This window comes from Etheostoma spectabile, chromosome 8, assembly GCF_008692095.1.
Source record: "Etheostoma spectabile isolate EspeVRDwgs_2016 chromosome 8, UIUC_Espe_1.0, whole genome shotgun sequence".
Lineage (NCBI taxonomy): Eukaryota > Metazoa > Chordata > Actinopteri > Perciformes > Percidae > Etheostoma > Etheostoma spectabile.
This window is the reverse complement of record NC_045740.1, coordinates 30,955,506-30,964,774: the sequence shown is the minus strand read 5'-3', so window position 1 is coordinate 30,964,774 and position 9,269 is coordinate 30,955,506. Positions and strand designations below refer to the sequence as shown.

The 9,269-nt window shown below is 40.7% G+C and overlaps 1 protein-coding gene across 1 annotated transcript in view; it reads right to left on the bottom strand.

The window, feature by feature from the left end:
- LOC116693391 (sphingomyelin phosphodiesterase 3-like) overlaps nt 1-9,269 on the bottom strand; it is a 96,394-nt gene that overhangs the window by 44,034 nt on the left and 43,091 nt on the right. The window lies entirely within an intron of this gene.

Below are 9,269 nucleotides of genomic sequence, written 5' to 3'. Positions count from 1 at the left end.
AAACTTCACACACAATTACATTAGAAGTAAAAAACATATTATTACATTGTTTGAGTGCGAAGATAGGAACTTAAGTGATATTATTAATCTTTTCAGTTTACTAGGAAAATTTCATATTCATAAGTCCTCAAATTCAAAACCTTGTTTTAAATTATTTCAAATTGAAGTTGACACTTACTTTGAGTCCCTTAACTTAATAACAAACAAAAAAGCTGTATTTATTTCTGACATTTACTTAAGGATATTTAATTAAGGATTTATATTGTAACACTTTACTTTTTCTTTACAAGGCTGTCACATTTTTATTTCTTGTTCTTGTTTTTTATGACTTTTTTTCTATTTTGTCATTATTTATACTGTAACTGAGATGTCTGATTCTTTGTCTTGTTATTTGTTAAAATAAAGCAATAAAAAAAAAAAAAAACCTAAACAAGTTCCTTCCTGAGACTATTTAGCAGAGCCATGCTAGCTGCGTCCAGAGCTTAGCACCGCCCAAGACGACTGTGATTGGTTTACAGAAATGCAAACATGTCCTCTCCAGGAATGCTGTGGGGACTAGCCGGACCCTCCTCCGCAGTGCTATGGGGACAGGTCTGGCAATGCGAGACTACCTCCTGGACCCAATGAAACTGATACCGACTTCAGAGTTCAGCTTGGCCTGGATCTGAACCTGGGCCAGATTCAGGACGATTGATTTAGTGTGCGTCCTCTGGGTTCATGTTTAAAATATCAATATTACAGTTAAACAACTCTGTGACTACTTGACGCAACTAAAGGCTAACACTGTCAACAAGTTTTTCTCATATGACATAGTATTCATAGAGAATCAATTTTGATCAATTAATGGTTGAGCGTTAACATAGTTTAAAACTATATAGATTTAAACTATAGATTTATTTAATTATGTTGATAATGCTGTTTTTTTTAACCACAATGAAATGTTATTACAAATCGAGAATGTAATGCCATTTTATCTAGTACACATTTCTGTATTTATATTTACATTTTTAATGTTCATGTAAGGATGCCTGTCATTGCTTATTGCAACATCTGGCCAGGGCCTGCAGATGAAAACTAGCCTTTTGGCTAATTCTGGTATATTTACAGAAATGTAAAATAAATTATTAAATTAAATTACTTTTTTTTTAATTAAGCAAGTACGCATTGACAGCAACATATTATTGAAATGCACGGCCCAACAATAACACTTTCACAGCTCGAATCCCACACCTCAACACAGTCTAACAGGACGCACCCCCCTGTCCATGGAAGCTGATTAGTACCCAGAGCGACAGGAAGTGAGTGATAAATGACTGTGTCAGCTCGGGGGCTGTGGTGCGTTCAAGTTTTTCCACAGAATTGCTCCGGATAGGTTTCTCCTCAGCCCCAATCAATACTGTCAGAAGAAATACTGTGTGTGAGGCTGATGATGTGTGTATGGAGAGGCAACAGGGCTCGTGTGTGAGCCCATCAACAGCATGGTTATTTATAATGTGTGAATATTGTCTGTGTACGTGTACATGAAATTTCCCTTTCAACCTGTATTTTATGTGTATAAATTTGTGTTTCAACTTGTTTCTTTTTAAATATTCTCTCCCCCACATCTATGTGGATATGCATCTCTGTGTTTTATGCTTGTATACATGTTTTCTTTCTCTTTTTGTGTAGTACTTTGGTGCAATATTTTTTGCTTTCAAAGTGCTATATAAATGAAATTTCTAAAAGCTGTGTGAGGCATAAACCCTTGTGTGTGTGTTCATGCACATGTACACTACTATATGAGTGTGTTTGTCAGTGGCTGAAAGGAGCACAACATTGATCGCTGCCTTCATTTTGTTATGGGAGAGAGATTAGAGCAGTGAGTGTCACAGTCTTTAGTCTCCTCTTTTGTTCCTGCTTTACCTTTCCTCTCTCCCTCCCTTTCTTCTTTTCTTTGCGTTTCATTTCCTGTTTCTCACACAGCAAACTCCAGCAGCTTCTGCACGAACAGCAGTCAATTCAGCAATCGGCATAGTACTGTACAAGCACACACACACACATGCACGCGCGCACGCACACACGCACGCACACAGGCAGGCAGGCAGGCAGGCAGGCAGGCAGGCAGACAGTCACACACACAAACACACACACACACACACACACACACGCAAGCACGCAGCAAATGGCAGGCAGGCAGGCTGTCACACACACACACACACACACACACACACACACACACACACACACATACGCAAAGACCAGTGACATCACTCTGCTCTCAGCATGCTCCAAGGAGTTCTGTTGTCATGGCGACCTAGTCACATGCACTTAGTAACTGTACTAGTGTGGCTGCCTGTCAGTGTGCAGAGAACACACACGGAGACAGTCAGGACATGGCGTTGGCTCTCACATACATGCTGAAGTGGTTGCAGGGTGTGTGTATGTGGAGCGGTGAGACAGAGAGACTGTTGGTCCAGGGTCTTCCTACCATCAGAAGGCTCAGGTACCCAAGCTGAATACGTGTAAAATCAATGTGAGCATCAAAACTAAGGGCCCTTCTACACCTGGAGTTCGCTGGACTCGGTGTGATTCAGGGGTGATGTTGCAACATTATTCCATTTTTCATTTGGGTCGGTTTGCTTTCACGTTGCATTTTGTCAAGCGCACCAAACACTCGACACTTCTGGTCTCAGAAATAATGGAGCAACACTACAGTTATAACGTCTCGAGTTCTCTGGTTCTGCTTTAGTGTTTCTGATATTTAAGAAGAAGGTGACCCATGAGCAGCTTGACTGACAGAAAGTGAAGGAGAGAGTGAGATGATTATGTCACACAGAGGACCAGCTCAGGACAGCTTATGGATCTCAAAATGATCATCCCTTAAATCATATATACTGTATGTCTGTAAATTATGTGCAAGGCTGAAATGGCAGGCTAGCAAATGGTCTGTTGTTGGTTCACTTCCTGTATTTCGGTCGGACCGCGTCCTCACCTGAAGCGAAGAGAACTCCCTCCGTCAGAGTTCAGCCCACACGTCCAGACCATCAGACCAAAAGCTCCAGGGTTGGTTTTAAACGGACCAATAGAGGCAGGTGTGAAAGCAACCTAACTTAACTTTTCTCCGCTCTAATGACAGTAATTGGATCCCAGTGGACTTCCAACTAGTGTGTGCACATGTGAGGAATGGGTGTCCTGGGGCAAACGTTGTACACCAATTTGCTACAGTTCTCCTGGTTGAACGACATGTTTCCTCGGGCATGGAGCTATGTTTTCTTTGGTTTTGGTTTGGTTGGCCTGTTTATTGGCTGTCACAGGTGATACCCAATCAGACGTGTCTGTAGACATGTGGTAATAAAGTTAGGGCAGTTTCAGTTAAAAAAACACAACGTTACGTTTTTGTCGGGGCTGAGCCAGGTTGAATAAGTGTAGCATTTTTATTGTTTGCATGGAAAAGGAAAGTAAGTCACTTCCTGTGAGATTTTTGTGTCTTAGGTCCAGAATTGTATATAGTGTTTTGAAAAAAATGGTTTCATACAATGGAAACTGAGAGAAAAGCTGAGAAATAGCTTCTGGTTTTAGAGACTTGGTGTGCAGTTTTGCCCTTTGAGTAAAAAGTTTCAAAAATGATGTGACAGCTAAAGATCTGGTGTGTAAGCAGTTGTAAAAAACTGTATCAAGTTTAGTATTTAAGCTTTATGAGTGTCATTTATTTACCATCTGCACTAACTTTTTTCAATATTTTAGACACAGATTTGGTTATAATAATGGTCCAAAAGAATGGGACATTGCATTATTTTAAATTGAAAAATGTAACATTTCTTTTAAAGGAGGACCCCTAACCCCCCCCCACCAAATATGTGCACCTACGTAAGAGAGAAAACACTGATGCATTGTGTGTATGCTGCTACAGTAAAGCGTATATTTCATGTTTTAATAGCCCAACAGCGTCTATACTCAGAACAAGTGATACCCACGTCACATGTTTTCCCCTGGATGGTTATTTTCTTATCAATTAAGAATTGTGGCCATGTTAATAACTACGCATAACTATCAACAACAAAGTAATCTGGGGCTGAAATCAGGCCTCTGGGAACAGTGAGGCGGAACAACAACTCCCATGAGCGCTCTGGCTTCTCAACTGGACTGGATGAATTGTCGAAATATTCATCACGGCCTGCAGCTAATTACCCTCAATATCTTCCATTAAAGCTCGTCTCGGGATGTGTGTGTAATTGTATGCCGCACATGTACAGTATGCATATACAGTGTGTGTCTGTGTGTGGCAGGGCTGGAAACAACTGGTGGAAAAATGTGTGTGTGAAAATGTCGCTACGTTGCTCTTTTAAATAATGTTATACGTCTTATTTTTTTTTAAAGAAACAGAAGCAGCCCATCCAGTCAAAATGACATCACATACAAGGCTGTTTCCCTTTTATAGTACAAAGTGTATAAACAGGAGTTGCACAGCAGGGGGCTCTACACTGGACACAACACATTAGTCCATATGTGTCCACTCAGGGTGCTGGTCCAGCTGGCAGCCCCCCCACTCTGACATCACTCCATTTGTGCATGAATAGGTCCTGAGCATGTGTGAGTATGTCAGGCCTGTGTGTAGTGATTACTAACAAACAGAGTGTATATTGTAATTTCCCAACTGGGGAGCAATAAACAGTGTAAATTATTATTATTATTATTATTATTATTATTATTATTATTATTATTATTATTATTATTATTATTATTATTATTATTATGTGTCAAACTCCAGGCCCGTGGGCCAAATCCGGCCCTTCACAACCTTTGATCTGGCCGGTACATCAATTTATGGTTCACAATAAATTTTGGCCTACATACATTTTTTAAACTGTTTCTGTGGGGTTTTTTTGGGGATGTTTTTGGATTTTAAAAAAATGGCAGTATTTATGACGTTTTGGTTCGTCATTTTCTATGCTTTTTCCGACATTCCTGGCATACTTGATAAGTTGAGTTTGACGCTTCTAATAATTAGTCCTTACTCTGAAAACACTTTAATACAGGGTCCCAGATCTTATAGAACACACCTCCTCAGTCTTTATTATTAAATCTCAGTATTTGCCCTTTCTCTCAACCACAAATCAGTCCATATTCCACACTTTTTTGCAACTACCATTCCAAACAAAACCAAAGCCATTTTTTCATACTTATTGGCTAAAGATGATATAGATAGTCATAAAGGATGACTATGTTTTATCAGGTTCTCAACATTCCCATAAGCCTACACCAGGGCTTCTCAAAGTCCGGACCACATCTGGGTGTGTGTATCTTAATATTTGAGCGGTCTGCTGTGTTTAGAGAGGATAAGGTTCGCTCCTGTGATTGGACACCAAGCCCAGACTCCACCTCCTGATGCTATATTCCCACCATTAATAAAAATATATTTTGTAGTTTGCACAGTGTTGGGAAGGGAATTGGAATTGAGAAGCGGTGGTCTGAACAATGTTAAATATGTAATTTTCACCCGGTTTATGTGTTGTTACGAAATCAACAATAACCCATACACTTTAAATATCCAAGGGTATCTTGAGCTATCAAGGTATCAAACTGTCCTCTACTCTCTCCGTCTCTCTGTCTCCTTTTCAGTGTAATTATGGCTTTATAACACGGTTACTGAAGTATATAATGCCATCACTATGAGACACAATGTAATCAGCGCAGTAATTCGATCAGGACCTGCTGCCACCTGCTATTGAGCAACGTTGCTGCTCTCCTTACCACAGATAAACTGGGCTTTTGGTAGCAGACTAGTTTTAGAAAATGTCTCTTGCATGTGATACAAAATAGAGTGAAAAGGTGCGATTATTTGAAAACTCTGCTGCTGGCCTGAAACTTCAGCTTCTTGCGATGAAAAGGCCACGGACCAAAGTCATTTTACTGAGTCATATATAAAAGAACAGGAAAGCACAAGTCCTCCCTAATAAACTCTGAAAAGATCTTTTGACAATTGATACTTTCAACTGTGTTAAACCGCAAGTAGCATTAAGATCTGAGGACCAGGTAACCATAGTCCTCAGATTGGACAGATAGTCTAGCTAGCTGTCTGGATTTACCCTGCAGAGATCTGAGGACCAGGTAACCATAGTCCTCAGATTGGACAGATAGTCTAGCTAGCTGTCTGGATTTACCCTGCAGAGATTTGAAGAGCAGGTAATAGTAGTCATAGTCCTCAGAAATCCACCAGAGGTTAGGACGCCAACACAGAGACAGAGGACGGGGACGGACAGCCAGCTGAATTTCCGGCAGCACCGGAGCAATCCCGGAAGTGGAACGTCATGGATATAAACTAGCTTTGACATAAAGGCATATAAAATACTCTGAACTATGGTGTTGGCCATGACATCATTATAATTTGGAGTAAATGGGTTAGAACATCAGCTCAACGAGCTTCCATTCTAACCCATGACCTTTTGTTTCATGGCGTCATCTCTTTCATGTCTCAGTCTGGCTCTCTTGTCTATCTCTCCAACACTTACCGTCTCTCTTTCCTGTACATGATCTAATAAATTGCTCTGCCGAGCAGCACAGCATAACCCCTTGACGTTTTACTTTAACACAAGTGCTGCTGTTGTAGCCTACCTTTAACCTGCATTTGATTTAGGACCCACTGACTCATTAGCTGTGTATGAATTACTCTTTGACATGAACAGATTACCTTTTATCCATGCACTGAAGCCGTCTGTTCAGTTACAAAGTCAGTTGGGCCAGATTTCAAAACGAGGAAATGTAGATGGCAAATGTTAGTCTTTTGTCACATATCTGACCAAGGCACATGTGTGCAAAACCACTAACCAATGGTATTTATTGTCAGTTTTACGTTTAAGGGTTGACAGAGGAGAGCACTTCCCTATTTGTGCTACGCATTTGCAACTCTCAACCGATGAGAAGGAAGTGAGATGGCGTCCTCGCTACTTCCATACATACATATTTTGTCATATTCGATTTATCTTGAAGCTTGACTGTACACCACTAATTGGTGACACAACCGAGAGGAGGTTTAAACCTTCAGAGTACAGTAAAGAAGAATGAAGCCAAGGAATAAGAGCTCCTTTCTCCAAATCATTCTCTCTCTCTCATCACTCACAGCTGCTTGACAGCCATTATAAGACGATTCATTTCCATTCAGACCTGCCCACTGCAGTCTTACTAACTACGTTTACATTCAGCGGATTAAAATCATGACTCACATTTACCCAGCAGCACTCTGGGCAGCCGTCCAAATAGGCCCAGGGCCGGCAGTGGAGCTCAGGTAAACAAGTTGTGTCTGTATGTGTTCTCGTGCACACGCCCTTTGCCTGTGTGTGCATTTGCATGAACTTGTGAATGTGTGCAGAAGTGCTGCTGTTTGCTCTGTGTAATCCAGAACAGACAGTTAGTAGTAGCAGTAGTAGTAGTAGTAATAGTATCAATGTCTCAGGATGATGGGTGTATTATCAGTATTACATGACAGGACACTGACTGGTATAAAGTAAGTCATTAGCATGTAATCACACTTTTATTAGAGCAGAGATTTGTATCACAAGGGTAAAAGCTCTATACCAGCTGTTCATAATCACGTAGTCTACTAGACGCTGTTGGCAGTACAACAGCAGATGTGGAGAGAAGCAACCACAAGCATGAGCCTCTATTAACATGATATACTTTCTCTTATTTTTTCATCTGTTCCGCTTAACCTTCTCACCTCTTCATCCATCATCTCCACTCTTTTTCTCTGACAATTTTCAATTTCATGTATCTTTGTCCCACTGAACTCTGCCCTTTGTCCCCTCCCCCCATGTGTGCCTAACGCACACACACACCAACATGGAGAAGGCAGACAGACATAATACATTAAGTCATCAATACTTTACCCGGGCATTAAGCTGCACATTGTATACACACACACACACACACACACACATATACATACCGTGCCAGCAGAAACCCCCCCCCACCCAGATGTACGTCTGCTCTCTGGCTTTGGCTGCAGACAGCGCAGTATGGATTGCGCGGCATTGATTTGCTCTACATTTGTTACAGCTAACAGCTAGGTGCTGATCCACCGTCAAAACATCATCACACAACAACACTTTCCCTCACAGCCGGGCAATCACAATGTTTTTTACATCCCTTTGTCTCATGGCCTACACTCTAACATTCACAAACCACTTTCCCTATTCTAAAAGCACGTTTCTGATGACAGAGGACTAATTATGTTTGGCTTCCAGCCCAAAAAGCCCAAACCTACCATCATGTGGCCTAAATTAGATGTCGTACTGCCTGTGGTCATTTCCCAGCATGCTTCCAGTAGCAAGGTCATATATATTTTTTGATGTCAGATGAAAACCCTTTAGATCAGCTTTTCCACAGTTAAAAAGCCCAGTGGGAAATTCCCATTAACAACCAGGCCTGTTTGCTACCAACAGGGTGTAAATGCTGAACTTTTTAAGGGAAAATTACACAAAAGGTAAAAATGAGTTACCACATGTACTGCACTGAGAGGGGAAATGTTTATATGCTGAAGCCGAACCAGCAAGGGAAGTGGTTGTCTTTGAACTCAAATTAGAAAGGGCAGACAGTCCAGTAAAGAAGAGAAGAAGAAGAATAAGAAGAATTGGAAGAATAAGAAAAAGAAAAGAAGAAGAGATATCGGTACTTTCTACTCCTTACATTTTAAAAAATTGACTCGTTCCTTTAGTTTTGTACAAAAGGTTGTCTATCAGAAAAGAAAAAGAGACAAGCTGTTCGGAGGATAATCAGCTGAGATTGTATGTGTGAGTCCTTGAGAACGGTAAGTCTTATAACGGATGTTGTCAGTTCATTTGAGCCTGTTGTTGTAATGGTCTGCAGTTCTGGCACATTTAAAGTTAGTTAGCAAGTGATTTTTATTCTGTTGTTTGTGATCTTCACCTGTTAGCTAGGTTGTCCTGTTGCTTCATATTTTATCCTTTATTTTCTTTCCAGAAACCATGTCCGAGCCCACACACATACATATAGACTCCTTTAAATGTTAAGGGGAAGATTAAAGAAGAGAAACTGGATCTGTGAATTCTCACAGAATCTGAATTCACATCTTGCTTCTCAGTCCGAATCTTATTAACCTGGAGTCCCAGTCTCTGTCCCAATAATCAATGGCATATAAAGAGCCTGTTTCCATTTCCACTGAAGTTCCTCAGCGTGCTCTCTAGTAACATCTGTGTGGTCCAGGGAGCTTTGCATAAATAATGGTTGTCATTTGCAAGGCTACATTGACTTTTATACTTTAAGTAAATTTCCAA